The following is a 25334-nucleotide window of genomic DNA, read 5'->3' as shown; positions in this document are numbered from 1 at the left end:
CATTGATCCTCACCTTCTACTATGTCTTCCTCACTGCTATAAGTGTAGGAGGTTCCCTCCTTAATTCCATATCTCCTTGCTATATTTAAAATCAATGAAATGTCAAGCCATGGAGGGTTTATCATTGACTCTAGCACCACCAAGCCGATTACTTGAGGCTTGGTTTTGGAGTGATCAACTTCGTGCATGAGGAAAAATAGGTGCGAGTTTTTCTTTTTGGACTTTTCTTATTTAGATTTAAAATATTTTGGTCATTTTTTCCAACAGCCTATAGAAATTTGATTAATCAATGATATATTCAATTAGAATAAGATCAATTGAATTGAGGGGTTGTAATCCCCTTCGTGATTGGGAATTTTGTCCTCAATTTGAGTTTTGTTTTTTGCTATGAATCACTAGATTAGGGTTGAGAGAGGCTTCTATTCGAGAAAAAAAAAGGATTTTGTAAAGAGATTGTCCCTAGAGGTTCCCTTTACCCCATTTAAAGTAGGACATTTTTTTTTTCACTGTGTTGAATCATCTGGTATTATATGTTGGTCGTTTGATAACTTCTTAACCTTTCAATACCAATATTGAGATTGGGTCCCTATCAAATTTTAAGAAAAACGAGGTTTCAAACATGAAAGAGGAAGAATTGCCCTTGATTTCATATGGTCTTCCATCTCAATCTACATTTGATCGATTCAGATGTGACAATGTTGTTGCTGCATTTAAATTTGGTGAATACCACACCTGCCAAGAGGAAGAGGAGGATAAGAACATGGAGACCCCTCATGCTTGCAGTGGAAATTTATAGTTTACACATCAAAAATGTGTACAACAATGGTGCAATGAGTAATGAAGTATTATATGTGATATATGCCATCAACCATGTAGTCATGGTTACACAACCCCTTCTTAGCCAACTCATTATGATGACACTTCCAATGATTTGAGTAATAATTGGGGTGTCCCTAGAGCATAGTTAAACCTACATGATCCTTGATTGTTAGAAATGGTTACTGTAGAATGTCATTTTTTGGAAGAATAATATGATGAACATTCAATGAATAATTCAAGTGGTGTTTGATTCTGTCATTTAATAACATTGATTCTCAAGGCACTCCATTTGTGTACAATGATTTTTACCGATGATGATCTTGCCACTCTTCTTAGGGGTCGTGGTCACAGGTTGCAGGAGATTTATGTCTTAGACTACAATCACAATAGGAGCAACATGTACTAAGGGAGCTATGGTGACACTTCTATGGTTTTGGATTCCATGGATGGAGTTTTTCCAAAGAAATACACTTTCCCAGGGTATGAACTCATATGCTATCAAGGCTTGACTAAAAGTGGTGTTCCATCTCATTATTTTATTTGTTGATGTTATTTTTTCATGATGGGTGGGTCGTTCTTTCCTCTAGCCACCGGAAGATGAGAGGGAATACGATCAATTGCCACTATTGCCAAGGTCAAATTTTCGTCTCCCCACAAGGGCGTGTAGGAATTTGTAGCGAAATTCAAAGGGTTGGGATTTAAATACAAAGACATCAATAGTCTACTCAGTGCACACACACAATCGGGAGGTTGCACTGCTAATTAAAGTACGACATTTTTTTTCACTGTGTTGAATCATCTGGTATTGTATGTTGGTCATTTGATAACTCCTTAACCTTTCAATACCAATATTGAGATTGGGTCCCTATCAAATTTTAAGAAAAACGAGGTTTCAAACATGAAAGAGGAAGAATTTCCCTTGATTTCATATGGTCTTCCTTCTCAATCTACATTTGATCGATCCAGATGTGACAATGTTGTTGCTGCATTTAAATTTGGTGAATACCACACCTGCCAAGAGGAAGAGGAGGATAAGAACATGGAGACCCCTCATGCTTGCAGTGGAAATTTATAGTTTACACATAAAAAATGTGTGCAATGATGGTGCAATGAGTAATGAAGTATTATATGTGATATATGCCATCAACCATGTAGTCATGGTTACACAACCCCTTCTTAGCCAACTCATTATGATGACACTTCCATTGATTTGAGTAATATTTGGGGTGTCCCTAGAGCACAGTTAAACCTACATGATCCTTGATTGTTAGAAATGGTTACTGTAGAATGTCATTTTTTGGAAGAATAATATGAAGAAAATTCAATGAATAATGCAAGTGGTGTTTCATTCTGTCATTTAATAACATTGATTCTCAAGGCACTCCATTTTTGTAGAATGATTTTTACCGATGATGATCTTGCCACTCTTCTTAGGGGTCGTGGTCACACGTTGCAGGAGATTTATGTCTTAGACTACAATCACAATAGGAGCAACATGTACTAAGGGAGCTATGGTGACACTTCTATGGTTTTGGATTCCATGGATGGAGTTTTTCCAAAGAAATACACTTTCCCAGGGTATGAACTCATATGCTATCAAGGCTAGACTAAAAGTGGTGTTCCATCTCATTATTTTATGTTTTGATGTTATTTTTTCATGATGGGTGGGTCGTTCTTTCCTCTGGCCACCAGAAGATGAGAGGGAACACGATCAATTGCCACTATCACCAAGGTCAACTTTTCATCTCCGCACAAGGGCGTGTAGGAATTTGTAGCGAAATTCAAAGGGTTGGGATTTAAATACAAAGACATCAATAGTCTACTCAGTGCACACACAATCGGGAGGTTGCACTGCTAATTCAAAGATCGTTTCAACAATTTCCTAATCAACGACAAGATCAACCCAACCATAGGAACTAGTTTTGTTGACTATCTGAAATCCATATGTAACCACGAAAAAGATCATTGATGGGCATACTAATGGTCCAACATCCTCATTCTCCTTCACATAAACTCTCGTCCTAACTTCGTCATACATTACAAGACAAAGTTTTATCAATGCTAGATTGATCCTAAGTTTGAAGAGGAGCCATTTTTATCAACTACCTTTGTAAGATATGCAAGGTTGTCACCTGCATCCCTACCATAACAAAATCATCCAACAAATTCAAGTGCGCGTACTCAAGCTCTAGAGAGGCTCCAATGTCATCTTGATGAGCAAGCTTACCTACTGGTTCTTTAAGGCTGGATCAAAATTTTCTCCCATATTTTATCAATGCTTAGGTAGTGTAACTACCCCTCCTACATTTTGCCACTTTTACAAGCTCTCTAGGGTAAACATGAGCCGAGTGTCACTATGATATGACATGACCTCCAAGTTCGAGTTATGGAAGTGGGGTCTATAAACTAAAAGTAAATTGACATCCTTTAGAGACTATAGATCACTCAGGAGCCTACCAACCACTCCAGGTTGTTAGCGCTCGAATCTGCCTCAGGCTAAATGAAGGCGAGGTTCAAGGCAACATCAAACCAAGCTCAGTCTGGTAGCTAGCCCTACCAGAGCAGGAGAGGGCTCTCTCTGAGTCACACTCAGCGAATGGATATGAAAAATGATCTGAGATGACTTGTAATGCAATATTTACCTTAGGCTAGTAAGTGAAAAAGGATTTTGGAAAAGATTTTTGAAAGTGGCCGAGCTTCTGGGATGTATATGGGACTGGCGCTTAGCAAAGAACAGAGAATTGAGAATGAAGGCACAGATTATTTCGTGAGGCAAGGTAGGCGAGAAGTGCAGCAATTTCAACTTAAGGTGACGCGGAAAGGAAAGATTGCCGAAGATAGTGAAAAGGGCATGGTCGCATGAATCCTTTTCAGCAGAAGAATAACACTGCACAGGAAATTTTCCCACAGGCAGAGCAATATAAATTGAATTCTACCTAATCTCACTTAGAAAATTTCACTGAAATGAAACATGAAATGAATTATAGAACATAACAAGATACATATGGAACATGAGAACACATTTTACACACTCACAACCACAAGAATCTCATGAAATAGAGCCGCTGCCTTTCATTAACTCTCTGTCAAAAATACACAGTGCAGAAACAGAGTTTCTTTCCCACAGTCTCCTAGAAGTTACAAGCCAGCCAACCCTTTGCAAATAACTTGCTTACAATATATAGAAAGTGTAGAGAAGAGATGGAACGCCCAGGGGTTGGGAAGTTACTCAAATCATTTCGAAAAGAAGATGGAGAACCAACCATCAGCTACAGGTGCAACGCTCTCAAGCATGACATTTGGCTGGGGTGACCCTTTGCATTCTCTTGCCACTTGGATATATGCCCACTTGGAGAGAAAATAATTTAAAAGATTCCCTTGGTGCAAAAAAACCGAAGAGTAGATGACCCGACCCACTTGGAGAAGTCGCGACACAAAATTTCGCGAAACGGGAGCAATTTGGCCGTTTTTTTCCCCTGTGCACCCCGCCAAATTCCCTGTGCGTCGCGCCACTTTGGAGCCTGTTTTGGGGCACTTGTAGGTGTCCAAAATGTGCCCAAATGGGATTCTTGGAAATCCTATCTTGTCTACTTTCCAACCCAACTGGAATTTCTGAATTTGAAGCTCATTTGCCCCTCCAAAAATTCATTCTCCCAAGACTGCTTTCTGTGTGTCCAAAAAGTGGCAAAGAGGCCATTTTTGGGTTTTTTTGACCTTTAGGAGACCCAAAACTTGTCAAAATTTCTAGCCCGGACACGAGTAGACGTATTTTTTGATGTTGAATCCAAATATGCAAACCGTTCCTCTATCCGAGTTCTATATTTTTAGCATCGCGCCAGTGGCGCGGCGCACAGGGAGAAATTTCTTGTTTTGTGCCCAAAAAATTTGCCTGTGACCAAAATTTGCCCAAATTCCTTGAAATTTGGGCTGGAGGTTCCCTATGAAGTGCTTTGCTGGGCCAAGGAAGCCTCAACCAAGATTCGAAGCCGATCTTGCTCCTTTGCCTCCTTTTCCTCTTTTGTCGCTTTGCTCAATTTTGCCTTTAGGCTCCTGATTCTTGCTTTGGAACTCATGTTTCAGGCCTGGTAGTGATGAGTCATGCACCTCAGCATGTCTTTCTCCCTATTTGCTTTGTCCAACCATTGCTCCAAGTGCATGTTGACCCTCTCAAGGTAGGACTCCCAGTCTTCATTGATTTCTTGCTCCAAAGATGTGAGCGGAACCCTTCTTCTTTGAGTAGCTTGGCGCTACTCACGGATGCTCTGCAGCTCCATGATCATCTGCTGGTCTTCAAGCTATTTCTTTCTCCACTCCAGGTAGTTCATGTTACACTTGGCCCTTTCTAGATCAATGGTCAAGTCTTCAATCTCTGATTGCTTCTCCTTGATGATCTCTATAAGCTCCTCATTGGTGGGTTCTGCATCTGTCGCATCATCCTGGAGGAGAACAAACTCAGTCTCTTGCTCACCTGATGGCACACCCGAAGGCCCCTCCTCGTGCTTGGGCTTCTTGCCCTTTTCCTTTACCTGTGTCGTCGATGTAGGAAGTGAGGCCCCTTCCACCCCAGGTGGAGATAACGCTCGCTTTGATGCTGCAAACAAAGGTCTGGTGCCTTTCGGATAGCCTCTCTGATATGTGATGTATACTGGCATGGTGGCAGTCTCATGGCTATCAAACTGATGTGAAGGGCTTCCCATCTCAGGCTCAAAATGATGTGAAGGACCTCCTTCCTCATGCTCAAACTGTGAAGGACCTCCTGTATCATGCTCAAACTGATGTGAAGGACCTCCCATCTCATGTTCTGCCTCTGATATCACCAGTGGAGTGCTGAAGAAATCACGGGAGATGAAGTCTTCCCAAGCAATACCCTGTAATCCCAGCTGATGGTCACCAAAATCTGGATGAGAGAAAAATGATAAACACTATTTAGCTGCTGTCGTGGGGTCTTGCGCTGCATGAACTTTTTCATCTTCTCGATGTTGTCGCAGATAAAAAATGGGAGGCTCATCATCTTCACCCTGGTGAAGTGCATAAGGAAGCGGATGTGATAGGCATAAAGGCGAGAAAACCTCCCCTCGCAACTGAAATACTTCATGATCAATCTCATGAGTGGGGCATACTCCTCCCTCAAAAATCTGAATGGAAAAACTCTGGTGAGTTGGCTCAAGCAGCTGTTCTTGATATAGGGTTCATAGTGATGCCTCTCCACTTTCTTCTTCTTATACCACCGCTCCCCAACGTTAGGTATCCCTGTTGCCACTGATATAGCCTCCAGTGTCAAGGTGAAAGTGACCCCATCCAGGACAGATTGGCCTCCCTGTAGATGAAGTGCAAAAAGGCGGGACAACTCATGATGTACTCTGACATTTGCCACCCTTTGGCAAAATTCATAACATGCCAAGTGCTGGAAACAAGACATGGCAAGTGGGCATGCCTGTAGCTATGTGAGGGTGTTGGGCTTGTCTCTGAGATGTCTGCCACTTTGGTGATGTCTCCTATGGGCCCTCTCTCCTGAAGATGTGTCACTGTGTGTATCCCAATCATAATATGATGAATTTTCTGATGCCATCACTGTTGCTTGTACCCTGAGTTTAATGCTGCCCTCTGAATCCAATGACACTGATGAATGCTCTGAAAATCTGTTACCAAGGGGACAATAAAACAGGGGAGTGTTAGGAGGGGAATGATGAAAAGGGGAACAGGGGTTTAAAAGGAGAAATTTATCAGGGATTTGGGAGTGTTTGGGGTATGGTTTTTATGGGGTAGGGTTAAGGACATTTTGAGCTATAGGAGTAAAGGGGACAAAGGGATATGTTTACAATGTAGCTAGGGTAACTATTAGGAAAACTTTCTCCAGGAGAATTTAGCAGATAGAGATAGGATAGGAGCATATCTAGTTATCACGTTACTGTAGCAAAACCCTAGCTCTTTGTCCCTCTTTGTGTCATTTTTGTATTTGCTTAATAAAGATTTTCCTTTGATTTCATGGTCACCAACATCACAATTTTCTTTGAGTTTAGGATCAGTGGTGAAGGTGTCTAGGGCCACTTTTGCAATGATGAGAGCCAATTTCAAAAAATTTGGGCGGTTTCGTGGCTTTTTTAGGCTCACAGGCCTGTGCGCCGCGCGCCGGGTATGCGCCGCGCCAGTGTAATGTTAACACTGTGGCCGGGCTCCCAGTGCACCACGCGCCCTGAGTGCGCCGCGCCACATTGTGTGTGCGCCGCGCGCGGTCAAACGACACAATTTTTGTTTGAAAAACAGGGGAGGGAGTTTTAGGGGGATTTTCTAGGGGGTTTGCTTGAGAGACAAGGAGGAATGGGGGTGAAAATGATGAGGAGTGAGGGGACAAGGGGAGGAAAGTGACCTTGATACTAATCATTACCATCTGGCAACCCCATCAACCATTTTTCTTGTTGCTTTTTCCATGGAAGGCCATTGTGCTTTTGGATACCTTTCAAACATCTTACAAATAGCTAAACATTGACCAAATTGATGGAGAAGAGGTGTCATAAGGCCTACCTCGTGATTTGATAGCTTTCACAAAGATTTGAAACGGTTTGGCACTGTTTTTATGCCCCTGGTTGTGTACGTCATGCACCAAGCCCACTGCACCGCGCGCCCTGAGTGCGTCACGCCCTTGTGGATTTTGCACTGTGGGTTGGTTGTCGATGCGTCGCGCCCTCTGTGTGCGTCGCGCGCCCTGGTGTGTGCACCGCGCCACCTAGAAATCTGCCCTCCTTACTCGAATTCCTCCTCCTTAGCCCTCTTTTCTTCAACAATGCCTCTCTCAAGCTTTTTCATAACACAATGACTTAGTCTTGGGCCAAAACAAATATATATAGGCTTTGAGAGAGTTGGGTTTAATTTTTTCCTCTTTGAAGACCCACTTTCTAATGTTTGAGTTTTGCACTTTTCATTGACTTTTAAAACACTGTTTTTCCTTTTTTCTTTGAAATTTTGGCTCTCATGATAAAATTTTCGGCATTCTTTGCGGGGACTGTGTGACTGGGCCTCTGGCTTTGAAATCCATGACTACGTCTGAAAATGTCAACTATCAATTTTTTGGAAAATTTTGTCATAGTTGACCTTGTTTGACTTTTATTCAAAACAGAGTTTTGAAGAAGAGTCGCTATCTTTTCAGGTGATGATGAAGCTTTCGGAACCGTAGCTGTATAAGGTCTCCCTCTGGCCTGCATGACTTTGTTCTGGACATGTTTTTTTCAAAAACCACATTGATGATTTCCTAGACCCAGCAATAAAAAGGACTTTGACCTGTAATATGACCAGACCTTGGCTATCATAAATTTCAGTGATTGTGGAGCAAGACCTGAACCAGCGGGGGCCAGACATGAGGGAAAATGAGTAGCATGACTTCCTCCGTCAGATCATGACATGTCCCTAGCAAAATGCAGCTGAGTGGATGGAGCGAGACACCTAAAATTGAAATGCAGAAAGAGCTTTGATCTCTGACGGAGGGCTGACCAGACCGACTCTAACACAGGTGATCAATCCCTGAGTCGGAACTCTTTTTCACTAGGTTTACGCCCAAACCGCACCCATAACACTTTATGCATGTAGTTGGGAGGCTATAACCACACCCATAGGCTTATCTCCATGTGTTTATGACCCAATTTCCTTTGTATTGTGCATGCAGTCGCAAGATCTATGCCACTTTTTCAAGGTAGCCTCCATACCACTACCCAGAACTTCCTGTAACTTTCTAGAATCATGAAAATGATGATAACAATGCTATACAATCAAAACTTGAGCAAGATCTTGACCTAGACAGGCCTAATATAAGATAGACATTTCATCAAACAAATAGTAAAAACATATTAGCTACAGGTCATGAATGCATATTTGATCATAAAATTTTGAACTTCATCTGAGAATCACCAAGAAGGCTCAATGCCCTCTCAAGCTAGCTACAATAACACTTGTTAGCCCATGCATTCATCAACCATCCAGTAACGTATCAAATCATGAACAAGAGACATAACTAGAGCACACAATAGAACCATGCATATAACCAACATATAACCGGAATATAAACCATGGCAAATCAACCATAAAATCACCATAATAACCAGTATAAGTGCTCATAGATCACAATATGAAAATAACTCATATTAACATATGAGAATTCCAACCAAGTCAGGGACTTCCACATACCACCTGACCATATATTGGGCTAAACCAAATCTCTCTTTCAACCAATCACCCCGCACCATATTCCAAACATGAATGTGAGATTATAAGGGTTAAACCAAAATAAAACCAACTAGGGCTTCCAAAGGCCAAACCATCTCAACCCTCAAGCACAGTGACCTCACCTATATGGTCCAGAAATCACTAACATCAACCATAATGGTCTCTACCAAGTTTTCTAGGGCTCTAGGAACTAGTAACTCAACCCACAAACTCCAGGGAACCCAAGTTGTTATAGGGATCTAGAGATCTCCCAACTCAACCCACAACCTTCAAGGAGCCAAAGTTGTTTCAAGGATCTAGAGAATTTTTTCCAACCCACAATCATAGGAAACCTGAGAAGTAATAAAAAACCAAATAGGAAACCCAGTACATCATGCCTAACCAGGAAATGGCAAGGCAAGGCTAAAACCACTATCAATCTAGGCAAATATCCATGCCAATGAAAACACATAACCAAGGAACCACATGCATATACTACGCATCCAAAAACCAACAAGGAGATCACACATGAAACCTATTACCTACAAAGCAAGCCTATTGTAGTTGTTGATCCAAATGTCTCCTTGTATTTCCTTGCTTTCCTTTTCTTGCCCTTTGCTTTCTTTCTTACCTTCTTCCAAATCCAAATGAATGCTAGAGTGCTCCATGAATACTCTAAGTGTGCAAGAGAGTAAGAGAGAATGAACAAGAGCTCAACTCAAAACTATAAAAAATCTAGAAATTGATTCTCTGATACCTTTTTATTATTGATGTCTCATTTTTCTTTCATTTTCCTCTAATTTCCCTTGCATGCATATTTGTGTCTCTTCACCTTATTTTTCTCCTATTTTCCTTTATTTTGATAATTAAATTCCAACTATTGCCTCTTTTCCTTTCCTATTCCTTTCCCAATTTTCATAGCCATTCTTAAACCACAAGTTATGTCAATTATATTGTTTTCCCACCATTCATCTTGTAATGTGTCCCATGACCTTGGTTTTATTTATTTACGTGCAAAATAAAACGGGGGTTGTTATAGGTAGTGATCATGGCTATAATGGGGATGCTTCCATTTTATATTTGAGGTCTGTTAGATTGGGCTTACCATTTTACATTAGTGGGCACTGGATTCTCATGTTATTATTCGATATATTCACAATATGGGAGGCCAAGGGCATGGAATATTCAAGCTATTGAATTGTGGCTTCAGTATTTGATTGCTACCAATGATTTCATCTATATTCTACATTGCTTTGTCTTTGTTTATTCACTGATGGCCATTAAGTTTACTTTCATACCAGTATTATGTTGGTCTCTTGAGTCAGTCGCCAAACATTCAATACAAAACTTCAGTTGTGCCAATCTTTATAGAAAATGCTCCGAGAATCCTTATCTGTGGATAAATACGAACACTGCAATGATGAAAATTTATCAAAGGATAAAGAAGGCCATTGTTTCTGAAATGAAGACAAATGAAATGGTTAGGCAAAATGAAGGAAAGACTTCATATGTGAACCCATATCATCATCCTCATTACGAGGAAACATTTCATGAAATAAAAGAATATCAATATCAAAATTATCGAGGAAGAATTTGGAATACTCATCAATATTCATGGAGTAGGGCATGCATCACAAAATTATTATTTAATAGGATAGCATCAAAGACTAACAACTACTACAAATTGGAGAAGTTACAACAAAATTACGTGAAATCAACTAAATAAAATTATGCAACAACAAACCATCAAGAATTAAGATTGAAAAGGATTGAGTTTGGATGGATGGATCATCATCAATGAAAAGAAGAATTTAGGAACATAAGGAAATCCTATTATTTGGTTTTATCACATGTAACACTTTTAATTATAAATATTTTAGGACAAATCCTTTTAGATGGTATTATGATATGAGCCTAAAGAGGGAATATATGGGGTTAAATGTACATGTAATATGTAAAGGTACATGCAATAGGGTTGGCTTAATAAGAAACAGGCCACATGTACAATGTGTAAACAAGTATATATAGATATCATATAGTCATTATTGAGGATATCTGATTCGTATGTATGAATGTAATAGGGGAATTTAGAGGATTTTCTCCTATTATTTAAATTATTGTGTAACTTATCACTCTTATCTATAATGGAGTTGTGCTCCACACTCACATTGCATACATGGTGTTGTTGTAAATGCTACAACACCCTCCAAAATTTTGTCTTACACTCAATTTCAGAGCCTTCCTTGGTCTTGTACATTCTTGTCACAAAAATTGAAGCTTATCTCATGAGCTTTCTTGTAGTGCTTTGCTCCCTTTTTCATGTTGGGTTAATTGTCGTCTTTTGGCATGTTTGGCTGTTGCGCAATGTTCGGAAGCCTATTTTGATGGTTTAAAAGGTATGTCTTTGTGTATATGAGTTGTTCTAATTATGTAAACATCTATTGCACCCATACACAAATTCCTAAGCACCATCGCACAAGTGTTGTCATGATCATCCCAAATTTTATCTTAAGTGTTTCACTTGTCATATCTTGTCTCAAAGTAGTCACACACGAGGAATTTTTTTGTTCATGTGTTTGGATGATCTATGTTTTCATGTTGTCAAAGTATGCTAAGTGTGTGATCACATTCAAGGTTCATCACAGTTTATCACCTATCTCACCGATCCCACACCTAGCAATTTTCGGAAAAACTTCCTGACCAAACAACCTAGCCTCTTTGGGGCTCTCTTGAGATGTGCATTGTATAGTCTCAGCCCTCTAGCTATGACCTTGCTACTTTTCACTACACAATGTGCAGTTCCTATCTCCTAGGACTCTTGCACTGCACAATTCATGTGCCCAAGTCCTAGCCTTGACCTTTAGAATTTCCCAGTCTTGTCCTCTAGCCCAACTTAAACTACACACTTCACATCCTCAAGCCTCAAGCCCATCCCCTGAGTGCTTGAACTATGCATTTTCGCAGAATCCCAACCTCTCCTAACTCCCAAAAGTGCACATTTAGCTCTCTTAGTGTCCATTCCCTTAGCCTGATCACACTGGATCTGGAAACCGCGCAACCTTGTCCTTTAGGCCTCCTTGAGTTGCTCACTGTGCAGTCTCAGAGCTCAAGCTTTTCCCCTGGCTACTAGAACTGCACATTGCACAATCACTGAGTCCCTCTTCCCAGCCTGTCACTTGTTTCAGGCTCAGTTTGTGGACCAGAATGTATCATCTTAGACTAGCGAGGTTTTCGGATTGATGTTATCTCGTCATGAGTAACTTACAGGAGCAGGTACCCTATCATGTCATAAAATATGATGGAGAAGGAGAAGCAGGAGGGAAGCATGCATAAAGACTCTCTTGTAGCTAAACTGAGAAGTTGATCACTCAAGAGAAAGTGAAGGGGCACAAGTTTGCGACCACTATCCAAGACTAAAGATCATTAAATATTTCACATCTCCAAGCCATATCGAGGTGAAGAGAAAGCATCTTCAAGAGGACATCCAACACTTAGCAGCAACATTGACATGACATTGCCAAATCATCAAGCGATCCATGTCATGAGTGGTCATATGCCACATCACTATTGTGGATCATGTATAGTGTATTCAAATGTATTGTAAAGTGGAAGTCAAAAGGACACACATGGAATGTAAAGAGTCATGTAACTTGAAAAGTCATAGGAAGTCAAACAGTCATGAGGGTAGTCAAAGACTAACCCTTGGTTATATATACTCCCTCATTTAATGAGTAAAGGAATTTTCACCTTGGCTCCTCCCGCAAAGCATTAGAGAGATCAACTAGTTCTTTGAGGAGCAAGGAGTGGCTCGAATTCTCCACTATTGGGGCTAGTGATGTACATTGTAAACATTTGTCTTGGAACTTTTACTTAATAATGTTAGAGCCTAGATTGACCTCGAGCAAAAGGGAGGCAATCCTAGGATAACCACAAACCACACTTAACCTGGCAGCTAGCCCTACCAGGTCGGGATAGGGCTCTCTCCTTGTCAATATTAGTTGAGATGACTGAAATGAATATGGATTTTAGGCTAGGTATAGTATCTCTAGGTTTTTTGGTTGATTTTGATGGTTGGTTGCTGGATCAAATGGAGCGGGCAGCTTGGGTCCGGGAAATCAAGTCAAGAATGTAGGGTGTTCTGTAGGGCGAGGTAGGTAGGTGTTTTAGCTCTTGGATTTGAGTGAGATGGTAGGTCTAAGACTGGTGAGGAGCTGAAGAGGGCATGCAACCATCATGAATCCTCTTCAAACAGTTGAAAACATAAAAAACTAAATGTATTAATGTATTCCCAAGGTAGAGCATTGTTATCAATGTATTCTACCTATCTATCTTGATTCATTTAGTTAAGAAGAATGAAATAGATTTTGGCACATATAACACATGAGAAAAACTAATGACAAAAGGAGAAACAATGCCAAGACACATTACCACAAGAATCCCACAAAAATAGCTGCAAACCCTGGTTTATTTCCTTGCCAAATCGTTGTAGTGATGTACAATGAAGCTCAAAGCATCCGCAAGAGTCCAACCTTTTCTAATGACTGAAAAAACACATGATATAGAAAAACAAACCACCTATGCTATCCATCAAGGGTCAAATCCAAGAGATGAGGGACTGTTTCAACCATATCTAAACCGGGAACAAGAAAATAGGCAGTGGAGCAGCTTGCCTCTAAAACCATGGAAATTGATACATTCACTTCCAAACCACCTTCAACTGATGTATCTACCCCCTCAAGTCATTTTACATTCATATTTACATTGCATTACATCATTTACAATAATAAATTTACCAAGGAAGAGAGAAAAAGTCAACTGGTAGTCAAACTAGGAGAAATTTGAAGTTCTGAGCAAAACTGGCAAAATCTGCCCTATGCGCAGCGCCATCATCCCAATGCACAGCGCCACTTCAAGCCTACTTTTGTAGGGCTTCCACTCCACCAAATCACGCCCAAGATAGCTTGTTGGAAAGGTTTGCCTGTCTAGTTTCCGGAACATCTTGAATTTTCTGATTTGGAGGTGATTTGTTGCCTCAAAAGTGGATTCTCCAAAGACTGCTTCCTATGTGTCCAAAAAGTGGCAGAGAGGGAATATTTTGATGGTTTTTTGACCTCTAGGTGACCAAGATTTGCTCCAAATTTGATGAAACTTTCAGGGATTGATGTAATCTTGATGCTAAATCCAAATATATAATCCATTTCTCCAAAATATGTCCCAATCAAAAGCACAGAACTGGTGGCGCTGCGCAAACTTGCCCAGATTTGGCACAAGGGTCCCTCATTGGTTGCTTTGTTGGGCTAGTGAAGCCTCAGCCAAGATCTTGAGCTTGTCATCCTTTATTATTTGTAGTTCGATGAGGACTTTCTTATCTTCCAATTGCTTGTTCTCTTGCTCTAGATAATTGATAATATATCTAGCTCTAGCCAACTTATCATTTAACATGTGAATATGAGCCTATTTCTCTTTCAAAAGCATGCTTTGATCTAATGATGGGTTTTCAAGATCAATTACCTGAGTGTGATGATGTGGCACATCATCATCATGCTCCTCAAGCTGGAATTCCCTTTCAACATCATCATGAAGCTCTTTTTCTTGGACCTTTCCTTTCCCTTTGTATACCTGCTACAAATTCCTTTCCTAGAACTTTCACTAAGGGTGTCCTCCTCATAATCATACTCACTGTCCCTCTCCATTTTTAAGGTTGTCTCTCTTGTGATAATTGATGAGTGGTGGGTTAACAAGTGATGGAAAGATTAGTATGAAGAGATTTACAAAACGAAAAAACAGTGAGGGTGTGAGGTAAGGGAATGAGTAGGGTTTGTAATATGAAGGTTAGGGTTTTATAGAGGGATTAGGTTTTTGGGAAAATGGGGGAAGGGAATAGGACTTAGGGAAGATGGGATTAAGGGGTAGGTTTAGGGCAAATGAAATTAGGAAATAGGGAATAAGCAACTATAGTTTGTAGTGTATGAGGTATTTTAGAGACAAATTAGGGTTTGATATTTAAGAGGCATAAACCATTAAACATGCATGAAAACCCTAGCTTAAACTGAAGGAGAGGGTATACTTACTTGAAAAGAGGTGAATGAAGCAATGGCAATGAGTGAAGATGAGTTTTAAGGGTTTGGAAGCTTCACAGACCAATGCGTAGCGCCACCAGCCCAATGCACAGTGCCAGTTCAAATTTCTAAAGGGAAAATTGCTTTGATGCGCAGCACCTGCCTAACGCACACCGCCAACCTCTTGATGCGTAATGCCTTATTGCAGACAACTTTTGAAGGACTTACTGGTGTCCAAATTGGGCATGTGATAGCTTGTTAGAAATCTTGTCGAGTATACTTTCCAAAACATCTTGAATTTTGCAATTTGGAGTTCATTTGCCCTGTCAAAAGTCAAATCTCCCAAGACTAGTCAAAATGTGTAGAATGAGGCTGCCTAAATGTAGAGTGCTATTGCAGTCAACCTTTGAAGGTCTTCCTCAACTCCAAATTAAGCTCATGATAGCTCTTTGGAAATATCTCTTTGTATAGTTATCATTTGACTCATCAAGCAAGTCATTTGGTCATCCCGGCTAGGTTAAATATTGATTTTCCCAAGGTCCCTCCAGAAGTGCATCAATCCTCCTGAGGCTAATGATGTTTTCAAAATTTCTCCCAAACCATGAAACTTGTGTAAAAAATGAAAGATATTTTTCTTCTTGGGTCAAGGGTGGACAAAAACCTCTCTCACTTTTGTCAAATGCAACTTTTCTTGCTCAGAATCATAGTTTGAAGAAAACCTATCCTGATATGTGGAACAAGGGATTTGTAGATATGAAGGGAAATGAAAGGGATGAGGGGCTTAAAAATTATTGAGAAAATTTTTGGAAGTAGGGAGGGATGTTAAGAAGTAGGGGAAAGTGGAATTTCAAATATTGAGTGAGGGGAAGGGGTCCAAAAGGGCAAAACACATGCCTAACCTAGAAAATTGTCAAATTGTAGCAATAAGATAGGGTTTGTGGGAAAATGACAATTTTGAGGGATATCAGTGATGGAAATTCTTTAAGAAGGTATATTATGGATAGGGGAAAGTGTATGGACATTAGGACACAAGGTTTTTTGATCATTTGGCCATCCAAGAAAAATTACCTTCAAAACCCTAGGAGAGGGAAATGGGCCTTACCCAAGTACAACTGAAGCACGAACAAGGTGTAAAATGACCCATTGGAACTTGAAATGATGATAATAAATTTTTCAATGATAGTACACTCAACCAAATGGTGACATGGATAAACACTTGGAAAATTTTGGAAAACAAATTTTAGACCTAAGACCTAGTGATCAAGTTTTACTTGAAGACTCACTGAAATGACAAAATTTGACTTTGACACCCTAAGACCACTTGGTAAGAGCATGTTTGATCACTGGTGGAAGGCTTCAAAGACTGACACTAACATTGGCTCCAATGGGGATGGTAGCTCCTTGGAGGTGCCAAGAACACCGTAGACCTAGTAGTCTTATCCATTGGGCATGGAGTCAAAAACTCTAATTGAAATTCTTGACCGAATACTAATAACTCAAATACACAAACTGACTCTTACTCAACTAAAAATTGACTCAATACTAAAACATAACTGACATAATGGAAACTATACTCAAAATGGAGCTTATTCAATAAAACCTACTCTAATTGTTCCAATCATCACCTAATCAAGTGAAGTGAAACAACCAATGCAACCAAGTAAGCATTCTAGCTGCTGTTTGCATTCTCCTCAAGTGCTTGTTTCCAAGCAATAAGAGAGAACTATTGAAAGGAAACTCCCATGAAAACTTGTAAATAGATCCAAATTTTCCCAGATTGAATAATATGGATTCTCTATCTGACTACAAATATACTACATAAGGATCTTGAAATTCATGTGCACAGGGGCTTAGCACATCCAATAGATTACTTTCCTTCTCCTCATACCATGAATGCAAACTTTCATCTGAGATTTGTGACAAGACTCCTGTTGAAAATGACAAAGAATCTGGCTACCAGATCAAGTTTGTACCAATACTTTTTTCAAGCTCACGGGGAGCTAATGGAGAAGGGCTTTGACTGCAAACATCATCCAACACATCAGCTATTGGATCGTGAAAAACTTGAAAAGACTGTTGTAACCCATTTTCTATTGGTTCCAATGAGATTGCATGATTTTCGACAGGATGCTCATCTTTTATTGAAGATATACTATGCAACTTTCCCTTCAAAAACTGAAATGATTCGAAACAGAATGGTACGGAATCATATTGCACCATTTGATCATATGTTCCAACTTCGAAGTCTTCACCTGCAACTTGACAATCAATGGAATTCAGGGGCTGCAAATCTAGATATGAAAAGTCTTGAACGAGGATTTCATTGCCCTCAAGATGGTCTAGATCAAAACTTGTCGACAGTTGATTTCTGATTACATGAAAGTTGTCTCTGATGATCTAAAATGAAGCAAAACAAAAAGGTAAAGATCCTTCACTTACTTCAAAATTTGTTGCACTTTCCTCCTCACTTCCATAGTTGATATGCATCAGCTGGTCACTGTACTCGAGCTACTGAAAGTGAACTTCCTCCTTCCACAAACCAGCTGTTGATTTCTCTGCAAGACTAGCTTCTATTTGGACAACATAATCATCATCATATTGATCAAACTGAGGCAAATCATCAGTAAAAAACACATCATCAAGCACACAGATCTCTCTTCTCCAACATGATCTATAAAACAATCATTATCAGGTATATCACAACTGGGATAAGAAAGAAAATGTTTTGGATCAACCACTTGTTTTTCTTCAATCAACGAGCCATGGTCTTGAACATCATACTCATTCCTTGTGGTGATCTTTTGCATCATCTCTTCCACTACACTTACTAAGATGTCGATCTTTACCTCTAAAGATGTCGATTCCTCTGGATCTATGTTCTTCATCTCTTCTTCCTTCAACTTTTCCCTTATGATCAACATATTAGCCTCTACATATACTGCATTGTTTTGCATCTCTTCAAGTGTTGCAAGGTTCCTTTCTCTCAGCTAAAACTCCATTTCCGGATCAAAGGCATCCGGGTAGTGCAAGAGAGCGGATCCAGGGGGAGGTCTTATAGTAATAGGCATCAAACAATAAACTTGGTTAAATCTGGTAGAAAACTCTTGTTTTTTCTCCCCTGGCTATCTTTTCAGCCAGTTATACTCTTCTAGAATCAAGAAAGGGTTCTGTCTGACCACCCACTTGTTGAGGAAAACTTTGACAAACAGCTAGTGTTAGAGTCGGTCTTGAGCCCTCCATCAGCGATCAAAACTCTTTGCATTTGCATATGTAGGTGTCTCATCAGTGTTAATTTTTGCATCCCATTAGGCATGCCATAACCCTGATGGAGGAGCTGGTGTCATTGTCCCCCTCTTGGCATTGCTGGATCAGGTCATCTCAGTCATTAAGCTCTCTCAAAGCTTGTCTTGTTTTGTCATAAGGTCAAATTCCTAGGTCTAGGGTTTTGGTCAAGATGGATTACAAGGTCATGTCTCTGAAGGTCAAATGGTTCCCAGCAAGCTAGAGGGATGATTTTAAAAGTGTTTCTTCACAAATTTCAATATTGTACAGTTAATTTTCACCTTGGATTTAAAAACTCTATTTTTAAAGCCAAGGTCATTTTAAATTTTTGTAAAAAGTGATGAAATTTCAAAAGTGTTCAGCGGACAAAATGCAACCCTGGTCCCCTTGCCTAGATCCCTCAGATGATCTACCTGCAAAAAGAATCAAGTCAAAGCACTAAATGAGTCAATTTCAGGACAAAGGAAGCCAAAAAGTCAGTTTTGTAAAGTGTCAATGAGAAACTTTAGAAAGTGGGTTTGAGCATGAAATTTTTTCAAATGGAGTTTATAAAAACCCAATCTCCCTCCTTTTACTCTCATTATGCATCCAAGGCATTGGCAAGTGCGAGTGAGCAAGTATCCAAGAGCTTTGGGCAAAATCTGGTCAAATTCGGGCTCAAGACAGGCGCGTGACCCGTCAGGCCAGGCGCGCGACCCGTCAGGCGCGCACGACCCGTCAGGCGCGCGCGACCCGTCAGCGAGCATCCAGCAGTGTTGTTTTGTAACGGGCGCGACCCGTCAAGCGCGCGCGACCCGTTGGGTAAGGCGCGCGACCCGTCAACGTTTCCCCTGCAAACTCAACTCAAAATCGCTCAAACTCCCTCCAAATCTTCAAGTTGTTTGAGGTAGGCCCTCTACACTTCAATTTGGTTGTTGGTTATGATTGAAGGCCCTCATGCTTGTGTTTAAGAATCAAATTGTGCAAGTGGAAGAGGCTTCATATGACTGCAATATTAATGGTTAAAATGTGCTAGGGTTTGTGTTGTTTCAAGGTTTTTTTTCCCTTTGTAATTGTTTCCCTCCTTCCCCTTTCCACTCACATTTGTATTTATATCTATTTTCCCATACTATTTTATAAATAAAATGCAAACCCTCCCTTCTCCCTAATCACTAAAAATGCAAACCCTACCCCTCTCCCAAGGCATAAAAAAACTCCAACCCTAATCTTGCTGCACCATATGCATGTGTAAACACAAGAATTTGTTGGTGAATATGTAAAGAGTTTTGTAAATATGTTTCCCTATCTTCCCCTGTTAATGCATGTATGCATATTCCCATATGTTCACTTTCTATACATGTATTCCCATATGCAGTGATTTTTGCAAATGATTTCCCAATATTCCTGATTATAAACATGTATTCCTATATGCAATAACTGTTTGCAATGTTTTCCTTAAATTCCCTGTTATATTCATATATTCCCAATTCCTTGTAAAAAGGTCCCTCCCCTAACATTTCCCTCATGTCCTTGTCCCCTTGAAACAGCATAGAAATCAGCATTTTATAAAGCAGAAGCAGCAGTACATTTTGTCCACTTTGCTCTTTTAAACATGTCAGAAACCGAAACCTATGAGCAAAGTGATGACCAGTCATCAGCTTCAGAGATTGAGGTACAGAGGAGGCCTCACAAGGGTGGTAAGGGTGGACATCATAAGAGAGAGGAGCCCACATCTTTAGCAGAGTTACAGGCCTGTCCTATGGCAGTCACATGTTTTCAGTATATGTCTTGCTATGAGTTCTGTGAGAGGATCTCTCGGATTCAGCACCACCCTTACCACATCCTGAGATTATTCATGAGGAGGGAGGACCATCACAGCAGCATGACATCCCTGTCACTAGACATGTCAGCTTCTCACCTCTGGTCACCTATCAGAAAGGCCCAAGGGCCTTATTTGCAGCAGCCAGGCGAGTGTTATCTCCACAGCAGGTGGAAGGGGTCTCGCCTTCATCATCAGCTCAGCGAGTGTTATCTCCACAGCAGGTGGAAGGGGCCTCGCTCTCTTCAGCAGCACAGGCAGCACAGAGGGGCAAGCAGCCCAAGATGGATGAGGTGCCATCAGGAGTTCCAGATATTGAGCTTGTTGATCTTGAGGCCATTTCTCCGAGCCAAGAGGCAAAGGAGGTCATTCAGCAGCTCAAAGCTGAAAATGATGCCTTACAGAGGAGATTAGAGGGTGCACAATGGACTATTACATACCTGGAGCAGCGCAACAAACAGTTGGAGGAGGAGAAAGCACTTGATGAGCTATGGAGGATTCGTAGTGACCGAATCTTGAACCGAAGAAGACCCGGCGACCCGTTGCCCGCTGACCGAAAGTCCATGCTCATCCAGGTAAATGCACACTTGGAGAGGCTGTTGGCTAAGGCCAACCAAGAGAAGAAACTGCTAAGGAACATGAAGAACCACTACTGGGCAAGGATGCATGTGTGCAAGGCAAAAATGAAGATGTTTCAAAGGCGGTTGACCGAGGCACTAAAACGGAGAAAGAGGCCAAATCCACTCTGTATCTTGGCTGAGGCTTCACTCAAGAGTCAAGGCACTAAATAGCCTAGCCACAGCACAAATCCCAAGAAATTTTGAGAATTTTGGGTGAATTTTGGCATTTTTTGGCAATTTGCAGGTTTTTCCCATTAACAGGTCTCACCCCCCGCGCGACCCTTCATCAGGGCAACTCCTTTGACCAAAACTCAGCATTTCTAGATTTTTCATGCAAAGTTACATATGCTCATGGATGGACTTGAGATTTGGTGAAGTTTTGGGCCTCCAGAAAGTAAAAAAACTAGCAAAAATTGACTTTCTGCCACTTTTTTGAATTGCAGAAAGCAGTCTTGGGAGATTTGAGTTTTGACAGGGCAAATGAACTCCAAATTCAGAAATTCCAGTTGGTTTGGAAAGTAGACTCACATACCTTTCCAACAAGCCCACTGTTGATTAATTTGGCCACATGAAAGTGCCCCAAACATGGCTCCAAAGGCGCACGACCCGTCAGGCAGGGGCGCGCGACCTGTCAGGCAGTTTTGTCCAGAAATGCACTGTATAGCCCAGAAAACACAGATTTGACTTAGTTTAACTTTTTGGGATGAAATGTGATTCTCTTTGATGTAATTATTGTACTTTTTAGACACTTTTACTCTTATGTAACACTTCTAGAACATTCATTCATGAAAAGGGTAAATATTTAGTGAATGAATTGGTTTCCAAGTTTATAGAGGCAAGTTGTTTTGACTGCCTAATTTGTAGTGCTTAGTTTAGAAGTGGTTGAAACAGCTCCTAGGATAGTGAGCTTTACCCATGGAGGCAGGGAAAGAGGTTAGATCATCTATATTATGTACTTTTTTGCTCATTTTCATGGTTGGACTCTTGAGGGAGAAGCTATCATTGTATTATTTCACTGTATCTCTGCAATTTTTGGCTAAGGAAGACCAGGGTTTTGCAGTCCTCTTTGGGATTCTTGTGGACTCATGTGTTGATGGTGTGTTTCTCAATGTACTTGTAAGCTTGTTATGTGATTCATTTCCTTTCTTTTACTTCTGCACATTAAACAAATGAAGTGTTAAAGTAAGAATTCATGCTTGCCATGCTCTGCTTTTAAGTTTGTTTAATTTCAATGTTTTTCTTCTGTCTAAAGAGACAACGTTGATGCCTTTTAACTGAGGTGGATGGTCGGGAATGAAAGATGAAGAGCTAAAGAGAATTCAAAGTTACTGTTTGCTCTCTTTAGCTCTTCATCTTTCATTCCCGACCATCCACCTCAGTTAAAGGCATCAACGTTGTCTCCTACCTCGCCCCAAGGAACCCCCTGCAGAAACTGTGTCCAATCCCCGCACCCAAAATTGCCCTCTCCTCAATTTGCCACCAAAAACCCCAAAAACCCCAAATCAAACTTTTTGATCAGTTTACTAGCCTAATATCAATGTTACCTTATTGGTCATCTCTTCTATTGAAGATTTTATCGAGATAGACCGGAGAGAGCCTTCTCCTGCCCCGCAGGGCTAGCTACGAGGCTAAATGGTTTGATGTTGCCTTGAGGTTTACCTTTCTCAGCCTGAGGTGAAACTTCAAGCGCTAACAGCTGGAAATCTGAGATGCTCGCATCAGGAAGGGTTTTGAACCAACTCTTGACTTTGCCTTGCAAAGAAAGCGCAAAAATCCTAATACTGACATCTTCTTCATCAACTTCATAAAGGTCGAGAAAAGACTCAAAATTCAATAGATGTCTCTCAGCAGTGATGTTGTCACATTCAACATCAAATCTTGGTAGATATAGTTAATGATTTTTGGGGAAATCATGGGATATAGGAGGTAAAATCAGAGGCTTGTATCTATCTGGAATTTTACAAGGTATAGGAGTATGTACAACAGGTGTAGAATCAGTCTTTGTCTCTTGAGGCTCATCAGTTTGAAGACACTCATCATAAAATTTAGAAGAAGTGTCTTGATCAAGATCAAAGGCATGTAGACATTTGGTATTTACAATCTTCAAAGGGAAAGAATCAAATGCAGGGTCTCTCAGATACAATATACCTTGTAAAGCCTTCTTGACATTCTCGGGAAAAGAGAAGAAATAATTTATCACAAAGAACATAATGTCTTGGATGAAATTCCAACTTGAATACCTGATCTTTCCATATTTTCCTTTCATGTTTCTGCTGGTCGGGTTCATCCTCCAGTGGAGTCCTTGGATCTGATCTCGAAATAGATTTAGAGTCGCCAAGTGAATGATTTCATCCTTCCGGTGTCTGATCATTGTCCACCATCAACAATCAGATCTAAACTTGATACATTTTACTAAGGAACAAAAATAAATTCCCCAGTATGGTTGCCACTATGTTAGAGCCTAGATTGACCTCAGACTAAAGGGAGGCAATCCTAGGATAACCACAAACCACGCTTAACCTGGTAGCTAGCCCTACTAGGTCAAGAGAGGGCTCTCTCCTTGTTAATCTCAGTTGAGATGACTAAAATGAATATGGATTTTAGGCTAGGTATAGTAGCTCTAGGGTTTTTGGTTGATTTTGATGGTTGGTTGCTGGATCAAATGGAGCAGGTAGCTTGGGTCCGGGAAATCATGTCAGGAATGCAGGGTGTTCTGTAGGGCGAGGTAGGTAGGTGTTTCAGCACTTGGATTTAAGTGAGATGGTAGGTCTAAGACTGGTGAGGAGCTGAAGAAGGCATGGAAAGTTCATGAATCCTCTTCAAACAGCTGAAAACATCAAAAACTAAATGTATTCCCAAGGCAGAGCACTGTTATCAATGTATTCTACCTATCTATATTGATTCATTTAGTTAAGAAAAATGAAATAGATTTTGGCACATATAACACATGAGAAAAACTAATGACAAAAGGAGAAACAATGCCAAGACACATTACCACAAGAATCCCACAAAAATAGTTGCAAACCCTGGTTTATTTCCTTGCCAAACTATTGTAGTGATGTACAATGAAGCTCAAAGCATCCACAAGAGTCCAACCTTTTCTAATGACTGAAAAAACACATGATATAGACAACCAAACCACCTGTGCTATCCATTAGGGGTCAAATCCAAGAGATAAGGGACTATTTCAACCATATCTAAACTGGGAACAAGAAAATAGGTAGTGGAACAACTTGCCTCTAAAACCATGGAAATTGATACATTCACTTCCAAACCACCTTTAACTGATGTATCTACCCCCTCAAGTCATTTTACATTCATATTTACATTGAATTACATCATTTAAATCATAAATTTACCAAGGAAGAGAGAAAAAGTTAAACTGATAGTCAAACTAGGAGAAATTTGAAGTTCTGAGAAAAACTGGCAAAATCTGCCCTATGTGCAGTGCCATGAGCCCAATGCGCAGTGCCGCTTCAAGCCTACTTTTGTAGGGCTTCCACTCCACCAAATCAGGCCCAAGATAGTTAGTTGGAAAGGTTTGTCTATCTAATTTTTGGAAAATCTTAAATTTTATGATTTGGAGGTGATTTTCCCCCTCAAAAGTGGATTCTCCCAAGAATGCTTCCTGTATGTCCAAAAAGTGGCAGAGAGGGCATTTTTTGATGGTTTTTTGACCTCTAGGTGACCAAGATTTGCTCCAAATTTGATGAAACTTTCAGGGATTGTTGTAGTCCTGATGCTGAATCAAAATATATAATCCATTTCTCCAAAATATGTCCCAATCAAAAGTATAGTGCCGGTGGTGCTGTGCATATAATGCAATTTCCTGTGTTGTAAAATTTCAAAAATTGAAAATGACAAAAATTTCTCAAAACTTGACCAGCTTTGGCACAAGGGTCCCTCATTGGTTGCTTTGTTGGGCTAGTGAAGCCTTAGCCAAGATCTCGAGCTTGTCATCCTTTATCATTTGTAGTTCGATGAGGACTTGCTTATCTTCCAATTGCTTGTTCTCTTGCTCTAGATAATTGATAATATATCTAGCTCTAGCCAACTTATCATTTAATATGTGAATATGAGCCTTTTTCTCTTTCAAAAGCATGCTTTGATCTAATGATGGGCTTTCAACATCAATTACCTGAGTGTGATGTGCTCCTCAAGCCGGAATTCCCTTTCAACATCATCATGAAGCTCTTTTTCTTGGACGTTTCCTTTCCCTTTGTCTACCTGCTGCAAATTCCCTTCCCTAGAACTGTCACTAAGGGTGTCCTCCTCATAATCATACTCACTGTCCCTCTCCATGTTTAAGGTTGTCTCTCTTGTGATAATTGATGAGTGGTGGGTTAATGAGTGATGGAAAGATGAGTATGAAGAGATTTACAAAAAGAAAAAACAGTGAGGGTGTGAGGTAAGGGAATGAGTAGGGTTTGTAATATGAAGGTTAGGGTTTATAAAGGGATTAGGTTTTTGGGAAAATGGGGGAAGGGAATAGGACTTAGGGAAGATGGGATTAACGGGTAGGTTTAGGGCAAATGAAGTTAGGAAATAGGGAATAAGAAACTA

The 25334-nt window shown here is 40.4% G+C and overlaps 3 pseudogenes; all 3 read left to right on the top strand.

Annotated features, from left to right (window-relative positions):
* LOC149218534 (uncharacterized) overlaps positions 1-1069 on the top strand; it is an 80094-nt pseudogene extending 79025 nt beyond the window's left edge.
* A 192-nt stretch (positions 1070-1261) lies between these two features.
* LOC149218533 (uncharacterized) lies at positions 1262-2323 on the top strand (annotated as a pseudogene).
* A 483-nt stretch (positions 2324-2806) lies between these two features.
* Positions 2807-25334, top strand: part of LOC149218532 (uncharacterized) — a 37146-nt pseudogene continuing 14618 nt past the window's right edge.

The sequence above is a fragment of the Pinus tabuliformis genome, chromosome Q (genome assembly GCF_031772625.1).
Source record: "Pinus tabuliformis cultivar Carrire ecotype Pingquan chromosome Q, CPIR1, whole genome shotgun sequence".
Taxonomy (NCBI): domain Eukaryota; kingdom Viridiplantae; phylum Streptophyta; class Pinopsida; order Pinales; family Pinaceae; genus Pinus; species Pinus tabuliformis.
The sequence above is the reverse complement of the archived record's forward strand: the minus strand, read 5'-3'. Positions and strand labels throughout refer to the sequence as shown.